The sequence below is a fragment of the Petromyzon marinus genome, unplaced genomic scaffold (assembly GCF_048934315.1).
Source record: "Petromyzon marinus isolate PM22_M1 ecotype Great Lakes invasive population unplaced genomic scaffold, UKy_Petmar_22M1.pri1.0 PM_Scaffold_77, whole genome shotgun sequence".
In the NCBI taxonomy this organism is placed as follows: domain Eukaryota; kingdom Metazoa; phylum Chordata; class Hyperoartia; order Petromyzontiformes; family Petromyzontidae; genus Petromyzon; species Petromyzon marinus.
The window spans coordinates 296,378-312,442 of NW_027423685.1; the positions used below are offsets into that span (position 1 = coordinate 296,378).

The window sequence follows — 16,065 nt, forward strand, 5'->3', positions numbered from 1 at the left end:
CACAAAGCACGTACAAACAATAGGCGCCACAATTCTTCCCGGGCGGCGAGAACCGAACGGACAACTTTTTTGTAGTTTATTTTAGTTAACGGTAAAGTTCGAAACTTCGCGACAAGAATAAGTCTACATCATAGACTACCAACACACTCACCAAGATTACGAACCAGACAAAGGTTGAGAATAGTGGCTTTTATTTATTACTTACCTTCTTATAATCTTATTCACCATATATATTGTTTTTTTATTGTATCTTTCTATCTATGTGACTTTACCTAAAGAACCAAGGAATATGAGTTCTGGCAATCACGAAAGCTTAACTCAAAACTTAGTTATATCTCCAACCTCAGGATATTAAAATATAACTCGAGAATAAGAAGCACAGATCCCTGGTGACATGGACAAAGAACAAAGCTTAATTAAACCATAAGAATACCTGAGGTAACAACTATGGTAGATCACAAATCTTGGTTAAACATAAACCAATTAATAATTATAAAGTATTAGACCGAGGGTCATCCAGAAGAAATACAATGCGAAACAGGTCAATCACACACGACCAAGACAATATGTATTCCATAGAATCAGAGCCTCCCATCCACCTTTGTCTTCCAGAAGGACGTGGTAGCAATAAATCACATATGCAGGGAGGGCGCCTCCCCTTGAGATATCAAACACCACGAAGTATTCTAAACCAAGCGTACTGTAAACACTGCTCAAAATATACCTTGAGTCACTTAAAGAGTCAACACCGCAAAAAGGGATACACACTAAGATAAGGGGTGGAAAATAATGTTTCTTTTTCTCTCAACTCACAACCCACAAGAGTGAACAGAAAACATGGTAACGGGAGGTCACACTTCAAGAGACGGCGCCCCTCTTTTTGAGAGACAAGAAAATGTAACATCTCCAACGGCGAGGGAAGAGGGGGGAGAACGCAACCGGGCAAAAGGAACCCCTCCCTCCTTCCAGATTAATCATTGCAGAAGTTGGAAAACTAGAAAAACACACTTAGGGACAATTGAAAGCATCTGTTTCCACAGTTGGCGAGATGGCTTGAGGAGGGGGACAGGAACCAGGCCTTGATGAGACTTAACAGATTGCTTAATAAATCAGAACACACACACACAACGTACACCGGACAAACAACTGCTCCCACAAGCTGAGAGTGAAATCAAAGGAATTCCGGTCATTTGTGAGAAGGCAAGCCAAGGGTAGAGAATTTTAGATATAAGCAGGGACACAACACACACAATTCAGTTCTGCAAGTGGCAGGCTTCGGGAATCTTCCCCCGATAGGGAGCTGCATCGACAGAAGCCACGAGTCTACGAAGTCAACGGAAATTGAGTCTTGCTGCGGCAAGCTCAGGGGGTGGGCCCCGCAATCGACACAGGATGGCGAGGCTTGCAGAGTAGCGATGTGTCACCGATTACGAGTTCGGCGCTGACAGACAAAGTATCGCTGAAAGTTTTATTCTACATTGAATGCCAGCTCCCACAACGAAGCCGAGCTTAATCAGCATACTTACATCACACTTGCATAACTTCATACAATTCAGTGTATTATCCCGATTGATAATACAACCCTATACAACGAGGCAGGGCCTAATTATCATAATTGCATACATTAGCATACTTACATACACTTGCATAACTTAACACAATTACACCTTCCTAATTAGCATAAAGTTATTTGCATAATTACATACGTTGTTGGATAATTACACGTTTTTTATTTTCATTTTTTCGTTATAATTTTTATATTTCAAGACCCAAAATATACAACAGGTGACATCAACCGCATTGACGAGGGTCCTTATGTTATCTGCGGAGTCTCTCCCCCTGATGACTATATATGCTGAAGTTACTTTTAAATTTCCATACGATTTTTGTTTACATATATAATCATTGACAGCTCTCGTTTAATCTATTGCTGGATGAATGTCTTTCCATGGCTTGTCGATCGTGGGGTTTGTTTAACCGTACATGATCACCCTCGTCAGTGCGGGTTGATAAATTTGTATGTATGTGTGTTACGTAATAAACCGTGCTAATCGGAGGTGGGGATGACTGATTTAAGGGAACACCACCCTGTTTATATACCAGGTTTTATTTGATCAAAACATTCATCATCTAAAAGGTAATAAAGTATTTGGCTGCCATCAATTTTCGTGATAAGCCACTTCGTTGAGCTATATGGCCAGGTCGCTTCTGAAAGGGAACAATACGGCTGAGTGGACCTTGCATGGTAAAATAAACATAGTTGTCTAGAAACATTGGCGTTCAACTCACAGCTTTTAAGTTGGTGCTTGCGGTGTTTTAAATTAAATATCAAAAGCAGCCTGGCTGGGCACTGGAATAAGTGTCCCGAATAGTTTGAGGACCATTTGTGATATTTTAAGAATTTTTAATTATTATGAATTTAATCAATATTTTAATGTTGCTTGTTGTTTTACTGTGAGTCTTAAATGTTAATGTCAATGTTACATCACGAAATCTTGGTCTGTGCGGCTTTTCAGTTTCCTGGGTGTTATGTGGGCTAGGTTTTTTTTCTTTCCAATCCTGGCCAGCTGGCTCAAAACAGTGATGTTGGCCGTAACCAAAATAGTTCTGAGATTATCGGGTTCATAGAGCAGCGCTGTTCTACACCCACCTCTACAAATCTGTAAATTATCTTTCAAATTGTATCAATCTTGATTTGAAATTGTATCATTTCGATGTTTTCTGCAATCATGTATTTTTTTACGTCGTGGTCCTAAAATACTGAAATGTAATATTTTACAGATTGTGCTTTGTTGTTTGTTTTTGGCAATACAGAGATACAAATGTGATTAAAAGTAATGTGCTAATACATTAATACGTAAATATATCGGGCCCTGGTCTACAGAATACCTATTACTGTTTACGGTGATTTGGTCCAGTTATAATGAATGCGTGCTATCTGAAGCAGTTTAATGCCAGATTGATCATAGCCAAGACAACCAAGTAATTGATCTCTATTTTATTTATAGTGTGCTTTAACCTGGTAAGGCAGGTTTGCGTTTAGAATATCACATAGCTCAAAATCATAACGTTTTAATTTCCAGATTGGGAGTAGTTTCATTTTTCTACGGTTGATCAAACGAGAACCCCTTAGATGAGATTTCGAGTCACACAAACTGCCAACTATGTTAAGAGGCCACCTTTATGTGTGTTCCGCAGTACACAGCTTCATGTGAAGCAACAGCAATGGTAGTATGTCCGACATCCTTCCATGTGTAATGAGCGACTTCTGCGACACGTCGTTTAGAGGGTACTCTTCTTTATTTCACACATGGGCACAACACAGGCCAACGTTATCTTCTCTTCTCCCGAGTACACACGTAGATATTAACGCCTCACAGACGACACACACGGGTGATCTCCCGGCGGGTCCCGCCCGTCCACTCCCGGCCTCGCCGCTGACTGATGGCGTGCTGGTGAGGGCGGTGGAGCTCCGCGTGGCCGGATGACGGAGAGAGATGACGGCGAGCAGCGACGCAGTCCGGACCCAAGACTCCACACACCAACCACGAGTCCGCCTCCGCTTATATTACTGCAGGCGCGGCTAATCTCCGCCCCCGGCCACGCTCTCTCGTGTAACTTTCTAGCCGGCTCTCGGAGTTTCTCGGTCAGCCCCACCCTTCACCTTTGGCCCAAATACCTCTCTCTTTTGGAATTGGATAATGTTTATAGTGGTGCCTGTACCCGTGCTTCCCTTTACTAACCAGTAGATGGCACTATCTGATTACACATGTAATTAGAGAAGATGCAACACGTGTTACCTTCACACATCAGCCGATGACCTTTATACGGTCTTTCCTGGCGAATAAACTGATGGCAGCGAAGCAAATGGACCACCCCTGAAGGACACGGCAGCCTTCCGATTAGTCCATCGCCGTGAATCGTGCAGCTCAACGTGGACGGATTGTGAAGCATCAAATGCGACTATCTTGTGAATGTTTTGAGGACAGAAGACATCATGTCCTGGCGCTGCATGATGGTGCACTTGAGAAGTCAAGGCTCCTGCTGGAAGATTCGTGGATACTGCCTTGTGACAGTGAGCCACAAACCCCGAAACGCTGACTGGCATTCTTTGTTACAGAAGACATCAGAGACACCATTCAAGTGCTGGACATCCCCGCTTTCCTGAACTATCACCATCAAGATCAGCGAACTGGCTGTCGTGAACTCGTATCAATCACGACCCACAGAATGGTCACAGCCAACGGTACCAACAGTGAATGAACACCTCAATACCACACTCAAAATATTTTTGTATTGTTAAATGCTATACAGAGCGTTTACTCATTTTAAGTTAATACATAGTTTACTGCATATCAGAATGCACATTTTGTTGTATTTAAGACAGTTACATTAGATACCAAGGGCAAAGATAAAACTTGCTTGAAATGTTCAGGAACCGAAAGCATTAGCCAATCCCATATCATAGGTTTGGTCCGTACACTCCTTGAGAGCATCTCTAATGCTTTTGAAATGATCATGAAGCCCAGGCGATCATCACTAAGTGCATTGCGCTCATTCTAATCCTGCGGTCGGGGCCGTGCCGGGACTCAGCCGCGATTGAACGTGGAGGTCACGTAAAGAGCGAAATACCATGCTCAGAGAAATTGTTCAAGAAAGGGACGGGCAAGAAGGCGTGACAAGGGGATGTGGGATTTTAAACCATTAAATAAACTTTTCTTCATTTTTACAGATAAAGATCACTCAGCTATATATATTTTTTTCAGAAGCGACCTGGCAGCAAATGATAGCCCCATGAAGTGGCTTATCATTTTGAAATTTATAGCAGCCAAATACTCTAAACGCACATTTAGAAATGTGTAGGGAAACCCCATCTACCTGACCAAGAGGAGAGAGACATGTAAACTCCAAATATACAGGCATCCGAGTCGGAATCGAACCTACGAACTCCTGCATACAAGGCGAGGGAGATAACATTTCGCCTCTGCAAATTGGTGGAAAATGTTAAAGGATGCCACCAATGCATTATTTGGGCTAAAATGCAAAGAATACATTGGCAGGAAGAGAGAGGAGAGGAAGAGAGAGTTTATAAACAGGTGTGAGACAGGCTGGGGGCTCAGGGTGAAGAAAAGGGTGGATGTCATTAATGAGTGTTGATGCCCTGCCCAACGCGCGGTCGTGTTCGTGTTGAAGGGAACAATACAAATTCCGTGATCAAGACGATTTTTGTGGATTTCCTTTCACGATTGAAATTAGATTTGAAGCCAGAAATCCCTCACTCAGTGCTTTATGTAAAGACTATTAATCGTAAACACTTTTTGCTTTATAATGTAACTAGCAGCCCGCGCGTCCTGTCGACGTCACCCTTCCTCCAGTCAGCCAACCAGCAAAAAAATTGTCTTCATATTATCGTGTATTGGTGGATGGTTGGTGGATGGTTGGGGGATGGGGGGGAGGTGTGATGACGTCACCACGTACAAACCCTGCTCAATGCCGTGGGATGATTTTAAACTACTGACTGCAACTCTCATCCACTTATATGGCCAAAACGTCAGCTATTGTCTGTTTCATTTTAAGGAAGCGTTATTGACCAATCCGATTGGTTTGTTGTTGTTTGTGCTTGCGCACCACTACCAACATAGTAATACTAAAGACACTGATGAAACAATACGAATCGGTTTTACCCTTTCTGGCAAAAAACAACAGGCGGTGTGCATTAACCACACGTACTTGTGGCAAAACATGCTAAGAAACTTGCTTTGATAATATATGCATTGTCTTTAAAACTGATTTGCCTACAGCAGAGATCCTTCTTTATGGCATTGTTTCACCATTGTTAGACCAGAGAACGCCAAAAGGTCAACGCATTTGGGGGAAATTCTTTCATTTTCCCCTGCCACAGAAAGTAACATTTGTAAAATAATCAAAACCACTTTAAAGCTTTCGTGACTGCAATGATTCATCTTCTTTGGTTCTTTCGGTAAAGTCACGTAGAATGATAATAAAATAATAAATTGATAAAATAAAATAACACAATAATATTCTCACGACGTTTCGGCCACAACACAAGCGGTAGGACAGTCTCGCCCCCTTCACCTGATGAAGGCCGCTTGTGTTGTGGCCGAAACGTCGTGAGAATATTATTGTGTTATTTTATTTTATCAATTTATTATTTTATTATCATTCTACGTGACTTTACCGAAAGAACCAAAGAAGATGAATCAAAACCACGTTGGTTTTTTGTATTCCTATACAACAGAAATTTTGAAAAAATAATTCGAGAAGTAAACTTAATGGGTCCGTTTAACACGTAGGCTTTCGTGACCTATATTATTCATAATAAACATAATAAACGTGTTTGGGTGAGATCGCGTTATTTATAAATGTGTCGTAACCCTCCACCACCCGACACGGCCAAACAGTAGAAAATGTGTCACGTTCACAGAAGACAAATAGTTCTCTTCTTTAGCCCACCGGTGTGGAAGAGTGATTCAACATCATTTACAATTTTTGAGTACGACGTTTCGCTGGTAATTACATCCAGCATCATCGGGCAATTTGCCAGAATAGTGAAGCCCTCCACTCCCGGTCTTAAATAGAGCAGCACGTTGACGTCGTCATATAACCTAATCTGGTGCAGTGATTTGAGGCGGAGAGGGGGAGGGTATTGTAATTATATAATAGATTGGTAATCATTCAATTGTTATTAATTAGTATTTCATTCCCCTATAAGGAATTGGAATTGTAATCTATTTTTTTTAACAATACGCTTCCAGGCCGCACTAAGCCTGTAGCTGTCATAGCGATTAAAGTATTTATCTCAATTTCAATGGATTCTCTAATTAGTTTTGGCCAGTAATAATTAGTTTTACACAACACTTCAACGTTATCAAAATCAATTGAGTGTCCTTGTTGACAAGCATGTTCTGCCACTGCCGAAAGTTGTGTTTGAGATAATTTTACATTTATTTGATGTTCTTTTATGTGGCAGATGCTATATTGGTCAGACTGGATGTAACATCAGAGTAAGATGGTTACGACACATTTATAAATTATGCGATCTAACCCAAGAACGTTTATTAATGGGTCCGATTGTTTCGTAGAGTCATTAGCGACTAGGCTAAAACTCTCGAGTCCTTACACTTCAGAACTCAGCTTCATCACAAGTGGCTCTTTCGATTCGAACCCAGGATCTGAGCGGTGCAACACCTTGACCTCTGCTCAACCCGACCACCTCGAGTTCAAACATATTCAACATGAAAGCTATATTTGGTCGTGCTATCAATGATGACCATGGCGACACAATAAACTTCCTGATCTCTCGGTCGTTTTTGGATGTGGGGATTCACTGAGCTCACAGCGTCATCGTGACAGGTAACATGCATTACACGGAAGTGTCAAAGTGCCATCAGACTATTTTAGGAAACTGCTGGTGTTTTGATGTTAGTGATGTATATATGTTGTTTACTTCTTGATTTGTTTGCTTATTGATTTGTAACACTTGCTGCGTGTTTGTCTGCTGGCCGAGTCACCGTTGGTAACGAGCTGTAGAGTTCAATGTGTTATTGACTTGGCTAATCAACTTCTTATTCTATTTCTGAACCCCGCCCCCCCACATAGATTCCCGACCACGGCGAACATCAAACGGCAAGAGGATTCAGAACTAATTCCCCCACCCTCCCGCCGCCCCTCCTCCCACCCCTCTAAAGATAGAGGTCCCCCGTGTAGCCTAAATAGACCTGTTGGGGTAATTGCTGTTAGAGAATAGCACCTGAGAAGTCTTGCACGGCACACGAGGAGGTGGGTAGCTATCACAATGCCCGGCCGCATTTCTCTCTCGTGGCGATGTTTGCTACACACGACACCAGGTAGTCATTTGAGGCCCAGAACCGGTTCTGGTGATCGTCACTGGTGCTGGCCGTGAGCAGGAATTGAACTCGGGTGGCCGGGTTCGTAGCACAACGGGCTAACCGCTGTACCGCCGCTCCCCACCCTTTCAAACATATACCCCGTATAGCCTGAACAAACTGGTGGGGCAGGGGATGTTAGCGAGCACCTATGAAGGCCAGAACAGCACACGAGAGGGTGGGTGAGCAGCACCACACCCAGCCTCCTTTGTCTCCCTAGTGGCGATGTTTTTACGCACCGCACCAGATACTCATGTGAGGCTAAGTCGACCTAGGGGAGGCCAAGGACCGGTTCAGATAGGCGTCGCCGATGTTGGCCGTGAGCGGGGAATCGAACTCGGGTATTCGGGTTCGTAGCGAAATGCGCCAACCACTGCGCCACCCATCCCCACCCCTCCACCCTACTCGTCGCGAACACTGACCCAGCATGGTGGTCAAGTATTGTCGAAACAGCTCCCACAACCAACGTGGCGTCGGGATTCCAACATCTATTGGTAACGATGCTGGTGGGTGATGTTGATGAATGATGCTAATGTTCATCATGATTATGATGATGGTGGCAATGGTGGTAATGCATTTAATGATGGCGATGGCGCTGTTGTTGATGTTTGATGACTCAATGTTAATGATGATGACGTGATTGATGTTGTTCATGGCAAACAATGATGATGACGGAATTACGCTGCTTTGAACATTAACTCACGAAATCGCGACTGTGAACGTTAAGCCGCAGAGAATATCAGCTTCCTCATTGTAATTGTATGCCCCGTGGCTCAGCAAGTCTCTGCCTCCCTCAGCTATGTCATTGACCACTTGCAAATTAGGGTGTCAAACTGAACCCGGGGTCATCGCTCCCTTTCGATATATATAATCAGTGGTGCTACCACGCTATCTGAGACTAGTACCCCGCTCCCTAGAGGACTCAGTGCTGATGCCTCTGTAGAAGTATGTAGACAGTTGAAATATCTGCATTCAGTGTCAGATGTTTTCTTTCCTCACCACTGGAGTCTAATCTTGCCAATTTTATAATAATCATTATCGCTAGTTCGTGTGACAATTATAATACACGTTGTAAGAGTGTAGCGTATTAACGCAATCGCATCTCAAAGATAAAACTATTGGGCTGATTGTCTCAACGACTCTCAGTTGAGCTCTACAGATGAGTTATGTCCATTAATCACGCCACAGCTCATCGCAGACAGGTAGGGGTTTGATGATTATTGAAGGGAGACCCGAGAGGGAGACTCTACCACCACCGGCATTTAAGCTCCCAAACGCGTAGACGGGCGATGACGAAGCCTCAAGCATCACCGAAGTCCTTAAAGCCACCAGAGAAAGGAGAGGCGGGAGCTGTTGAATGGAAATGCGAGTGCCCGTGTGCGGACGAACGCAGGGACGTGCAGAGGAAAGCACAATCAGAAGAAGTGGAGCCCCAAACCCAATGCGAGAAGTAAGTTAACGTTTCACCACCACCACAATCACCACAACCAAAAACCAGCACCATAACAACCACCACTACCAACAACACAGTACCAACAACACTACCACCATAACCACCGCAAAAGAAACAGATCCACCTCATAGCTTTAACAGACTGTTGGCCCAAGTGCTGTTATCGAGCACCTATTAAGGTTGGAATGGCACACTCGGGAGTGGGTGGCCAGCTCCACGCTCGGCCGCTTTTATCTCCTTTGTGGCGATTTTTACAAAAATGTACTCATTTGAGGTTGAGTCGACCTAGGGGAGGCCTAGGACTGATACAGATAATCGTCTGTACGAGTGGTAGTTAGCGTGCTAGCGTGCTAACTACCACACTACCACTCCCTACACCACAACCACCCCCACAACCACCACAACCACAACCGCCATCAATTATTGTGAGCATCAGCCATGATCCATCCACTGCTGGATGAACACCGCCTCAAGTCGGTGTCATCTCTCACGGTGCTTTGTGGAATGTTCTCGCCCGTCGGCGAGAACATTTCATTGCTCCGCCTCTCAGACAGATGTACTCCCGGACGCGTTCCTTCCTTTGCTTCGTCAGTCCGCGAGGATTTTTTTGACCGTCGGCCACCATCAACGATTCGCGACGATGCATTCCCAAAAAACGCGTACCACTAACGCACGCTTCGACGTGTCAGAAAGTAACGCAGGGTAACTCGCGCTGTGAAATGTGTGACTTGAACTCGTGCATGCGTTCTCTGATCCGCGTGCTCGATGTTTTTTTGTTTTGGTCTCTCGATGCAATTCCAATCGCGCATCTCTCCATTCATGCACACGTGACTCAGAACCGTATTCATATCCTGTATATGTAATTGGATTAGACATATATATATACATATATGTATACATGGAAATATGTTTTCGCACCTCCAATGAGCACGGTTGGATCTGTACGGTGCGAAAGAAGGTCAACATACATATATACTTATTTATGTGTCTTAGTATTTAGCGCCTTATATATTTAAGTCCCGAAATCACGGGCTTGCAATTTTACGTTATTTTCGTCGGCGTTTTTGACAATGACGCGAGAATATTTCTACGACCGATTATTGGCCGACACGTGAACCATACCGCCAGGTACGTTAAGCGAAGAATACTAAATCAGCTGATTAAAACCAAGTAAACAAATATAAACTATTTTATTTTACCAAGTAATGCCCACTGTGCTGTAAAGCTATTTTCACATGCGACCTGGCTACAAATGATTGCTCAAACAAATGGCTCATCATGTGGGAATTTATAGCAGCCAAATACTCTAAACGCGTGATTTTTCTTCCAAATGTGGAGGGAAAACTCGGAGGACCCGCAAAAAAATCCATGCGGCCATGGGGAGACAGCGAGAGAGGACATGCAAACTCCAAATATACAATAGGCGCAATAGGCGTCAGGGTCGGGATCGAATACACGACCTCCTACATACCAGGCGAGGGAGATAACATCTCGCCACCGTGGTGTTGCTGGTGGCAGCGCCTCCCTTCACCACGGGGAGTCCTATGGGCCCCCGCTAGGGTTGTATGCGGCCCACTCTTCGAGACGGGCCTAAATGACGTATTGAATGGGTGGGGGTACCCACACTTTAACCCACCACATGCGATCAGTCGATCGACTTGAACTGCTGGTTGGACAGAGGCCAGCTGCCGCAACGGGAGAATCGCAAACACTGCAGCATCCCTCGATTATGTTCATTGTCTGCGTGCGTCGATTAGCCTCGGATGAGGGGCGAGATTCAAATGAAACGGCAATGGCCAAACACGCAAATAACATTTTGGCGAATTCCGTATCACCCCCAATTGGTGGCATTGGAGACACTGGTAAGTTTTCGTCAAAACATATAATGGAGTTACTGCGTGCGTGAGACAAATCATGGTCAGCCAACTGTCCTGTGAACCTGGTTACCTCAGCAGCACCAGCAAACAGGTGGGTGATTCGATCGTAGGCGACGAACTAAAATGTATATTTAAAAACAATTACGTAATAAAACCGACCCTCTTATGTTTAGCTTTAATAGCCAACCAGTTTCTGGCAAAGCGAAGCAATGCCCCAGAATGCGTCGCTCAAGCTGCTTGAGTCATCGTCGTCTGGGATCAATGTTGCAGAGGTTGCCATCGCTCCAGCCTCGGCGACAGGAGATGTCAATTTCCTCTCAGGCATGGGTGAGCATCGGTCACAAAGTGGCATCTTCCCCAGTCCACGCTGACCAGAATGGTCACGCATGGTCTTCCTCTCCTTGCCTCTTCGTGCAATGCCCAGCGTCCACCGATCCAGTCTCCTTTGCGCAATTATAAGAGGGTTGTTTTTTGCCCTCCTCTCCATTTGCTTCGTCAACGTCTTCTTCCTATTGGCAACGAATATCGTCGATTAAAGCTCTGAAGTTATTCGACTGAATCTAGCAAAGTGTAGACTGTTGCGACCACTTATCGTGCTTCGTAATCGATTTTCGGTTCAGATCGTATGTGTAAAATGTCGTGTCGCAAAGCTTCCTCCACCTAACGCAACCAATTAAAAAAGTTGTTACGTGAACAAAAGATCTAATGCATTACTGCAGCTTCAGCAACAGCAGCAGCTGATTTCGGAGAGCAATTTCGCAACACAACATTCACTGTGACTCGACCGAACGTCTCTTTCCACCGTAGATCCTGGGACAGGTTCAACATTCGCCCAGACATCGATGAGGAGGAGTCCTCAACTCGGGGTCTTCGGGTTCTCAGGTTTATCCTCCTGACACTGCTCTTCCGTCGCCGTGTTCGGAACGGCGGTGCTCAGCAAGGTGAGGAGAAAGGAGGAACTCCCTCACCTCTCTCCCCAGCCTCACCTCATTGCTGCACGATCACGCGATTCGTTTCCCACACCTACGATTAGCACGGTTGGCTACTTACAGTGGGAAAGAAGCTCAAGATACATACACACATGCCCTCGATATGAAAAAAACTAAAACAAATTTTTATTTTACTAGGAAAAGCCCACTGAGTTGCATAGAATAAAAATGTCATGAGCGACCTGGCCACAAATGATAGCTCAACTTAGTGATGTATCATCATCACTTGGAAATGTATAGCAGTTAAATACTCTGAACGCGTGATGTTGATTCTAAATGTGGAGAGGAAAATTGGGGGATCCAGCGAAAAATCCACACGACCACGGGGAGAGAGAGACCATGCAGACTCTAAATATAAAATAGGCATCGTCAGGGACGGGATCGAACCCACGGGCTCCTGTGTACCAGACGAGCGAGATAACATCTCGTCACCTCAACCCTCACATCGTGTTCATGTAGTCGGCATCTCAGTTGCTATTATTCTTAGTCTCATCGACGACAACCTGTGGGACGTCTCGGTCTGTGGGTTTTATTGTATTCTGTAAGAATATTTATTTTTTTGTCATGCCATGAAATACTTTACACTGCCCTCACCATAACCGCTGACACAGCAATGCCTTTCAGATGTTGCGGATACACACAGGCACACCCGTGTACATATACGAGATATATCTCACTTAAGCCATACTTAATTAATGAGGTTGTCACTGAACAAATGTGCAGCCAATCAATGTGTGTTACTGCTTCAGCAGCAGCAGGAGCATTGATTTATTGATTGACGTTGAGCACCATTGGTGTGGTTGTTGTTGTTGTTGTTCGAGAGTGATCCACACACATTCACCAACTGGGTATGGACGCCTCGCTGGGAGTTACAGCCAGCATCATCAGGCAGTTGCCAGAAATCTGAGGAGGGTTAACTGCACATGTATAGTGAGCAGTGTGCCACAAGCAAGATTCACGTTATAGCTAGAAGTCTGTCACATACTAGACTCGCGTTATAGCAGGCGCAGTGTGCGTTTAATGAAAAACCTTCCATAAAATATAAATTGCGTGAAAGCAGAAGACGCGGAGAGTGAATGCCGCACGCTCAACGAGGATTCCCTATATAGATAGGATGCGCAGAGTATCGTGACGCTTTTTTCTGTCTCGCGTGCGCAATGTGGTGGAATGCAGCTGAGCCTGGTGTACTTGGCCGAGATGAAGAGGGTCGCCAGACAGGCCGGCGAGCTCGACCAGAACCAGTTCTATTCCTGGGTCCTCGCCTTCGTTCTCGTCCTCCCCAACATCTTCAGCTCCATCCGCTGCGGCCTCCGGCTCGCCTTCAAGAACTCCGATGTCTCCAATCGGAAGATGATCGCTCTGGTAAGATTCAGAGAGACAAAGACGGACAGAGGTCAAGGCAAAGGTGCAGTCTTGAAGTTGCTCTGTCAACGCGTGCTCCCTACTTGTCCACGCTGCAAGCCCATGTCTAATCTAAGCTATATTTCTATAGAGCGCCTTCTCCCAATGCACTCTATGATGTAGCTTGCATAACATTTACAGAATGGAATGATCTAGTGTACACGGGCATGTTACAAGGATTGAGGAATGAGTGAGAGTGATAGAGGCATACTTAGGGGTAACGGAAGAGCTATAAAAAGAAGAAAGAGACGGAGTTGAGGGGCGAGGGGAGGGAAGAGAAAGCGAATGGGTCACCACGATGGCGAGATGTTATATTCCTATCCTAGTATACAGGTCGTGATTTCGATCCGGACTCTGACGCCTGTTTATTTGGAGTGTGCATATTCTCCCTGGGTGGAGTATTTGGCTGCTATAAATGTCCACGTGATAAGCCACTTCGTTGAGCTATCGTTTATGGCTTCTGAAAAAGAAGCTAATAGCTCAGTGGACTTTACCTGCTAAAGTAATTTTTTTTGTAAATTCTGTTTATAAGTGATTTGCTTATCTTTCCCATACTTTACACTTCCGTGTTTTTTGTATTGTTTGTTGTTGTAACGATCTGACCCACCTCGAATAGACATCTAAGAAAAAGAGTTGTATAGCTGATCGCATTCCTCAAGTATAAATGTAAATGATTCTGCTAGACCCCCCCCCCCCGCTCCCCCTTGGTTCTGGGTGGACAGAGCGAGGAGACGTCACAAACTCGCCCGTTTATTTCAGCTGCCGCACTGGGAGATAGACCCGGCGGCCTAAGGAATTGCACGTCGACTGTGCTGACCATTACCTCGCAGCAGCAACACCGCGTCTATGTCGCTAACAAAAATGAAACAATGAATATCATTCACGGAGTCATTTGACAATCCATTGCTGGACATACAAAATGTGGAAAGAGTATGTTGGGGATGCTGCAGCTGCGTTGGCAGTGGTGCCCAAGGCCAATTAACAACAATAACAGCATACTCTTTGGTTCTATTCGGTAAAGTCACGTAGGTAAAAAAATAAAACAACAAAAATCACGACGTTTCGACCACAACACAAGTGGCCTTCATCAGGTGAAGGGGACCGTACTGTCACGAGGACAGCGTTGGAGTGAAGACATTCCAGCCCAGGTCACGTCCTTTTAAGCTGTGTGGGAGGACAGAAAACGCTTTGACAAAGGAATTCGCATAAAATGACCCTAAAGTGCAATAGGACCGGCAAGGAGGGGGGAGAGGGGGAGGGGAGTATGAAGAGGAATGACTGTAACGTAAAGGATCAGCACGGAGGGGGGAGGGGGAGGGGAGTTTACAAATGTGGTTTGAAGTGAAATAAGCTGCAATGAAAGTTCGGTATATCACTACTTGGATAAATATACTACCATTGAAATTAGTTAAATGTCTGGTATGATTTAGTACCCCGGGGTTTACAAATTGAGCTGCACTTGTGGTGATTGCTATATCGGGGAGACGAAACGACATGTCTCTGACCGAATTCGCGAGCACAAATCAGATTTCAAACACGGCAGAACGAATTCTTCTGCCGTAGCTGACCACTGTTACAACGCTGAGGGTGATCACGATATAATTTTCTCCGATACCAAGGTCCTTTGTAAAGCCACGGGTTTTCATCAGAGATTTATCCACGAGGCAATTCAGATTTACAAACACAGAAACAATTTCAGCCGAGAAGATGGTTTCAAATTAAGCAATCATTGGAAAGATGTTCTAAATCATACCAAACATTAAACTAAATTCAATGGTACAGTATATTTATCCAAGTAGTGATATACCGAACTTTAATTCCAGCTTATTTCACTTCACACCACATTTGTAAACCCCCCTCCCCCCCCCCCCCCCCCGTGCTGGTCCTCTACATTACGGTCATTCCCCTTCACACTCCCCTCCCCCTCTCCCCCCCTCCTTGCCGGTCATATTGCACTTTACGGTAATTTTATGCTAATTCCTTTGCCAAAGCGTTTTGTGTCCTCCCACACAGCTTAAAAGGACGCGACCTGGGCTGGACTGTCTTCACTCCAACGCTGTCCTCGTGACAGTACGGTCCCCTTCACCTGATGAAGGCCACTTGTGTTGTGGCCGAAACGTCGTGATTTTTGTTTTTATTTTTTACCTACGTGACTTTACCGAATAGAACCGAAGAGTATGGATCCTTGCAGTCACGAAAGCTTCAAATCTAGAAACAATAACAACCTTAATAACAAACTCTGCGGGGCCTTGATGTAGGCATTCCTTTTAAGGAGGTCTTGTTGTTGTCGTTAATCCACGTTGGGCCATGTCCATCAGTGGGGGTTGATTTTTTCCCAAGCCTCACCAACGTTGGCCAGCGCAGTTGTCACCTGTTTTGTACAAAGACGACAATTAGGCCTTTAAAAAACAAACCACGATAGCGCCGGCGTTTGTTTGG

General features: G+C 44.8%; 2 long non-coding RNA genes across 2 annotated transcripts; one reads left to right on the forward strand and one right to left on the reverse strand.

Moving 5' to 3' along the window:
* The first annotated feature begins 9,106 nt into the window (after positions 1 to 9,106).
* On the forward strand, positions 9,107 to 13,461 carry LOC142923837 (uncharacterized). Its single transcript, XR_012940884.1, has 3 exons — positions 9,107 to 9,357; positions 12,044 to 12,177; positions 13,399 to 13,461. It is a non-coding gene; the product is annotated as an uncharacterized LOC142923837 (long non-coding RNA).
* On the reverse strand, positions 12,739 to 15,938 carry LOC142923836 (uncharacterized). The gene is made up of 2 exons (XR_012940883.1): positions 15,852 to 15,938; positions 12,739 to 13,584 (listed from the first exon to the last, which is right to left on the reverse strand). It is a non-coding gene; the product is annotated as an uncharacterized LOC142923836 (long non-coding RNA).
* Between the last annotated feature and the right edge of the window lie 127 nt (positions 15,939 to 16,065).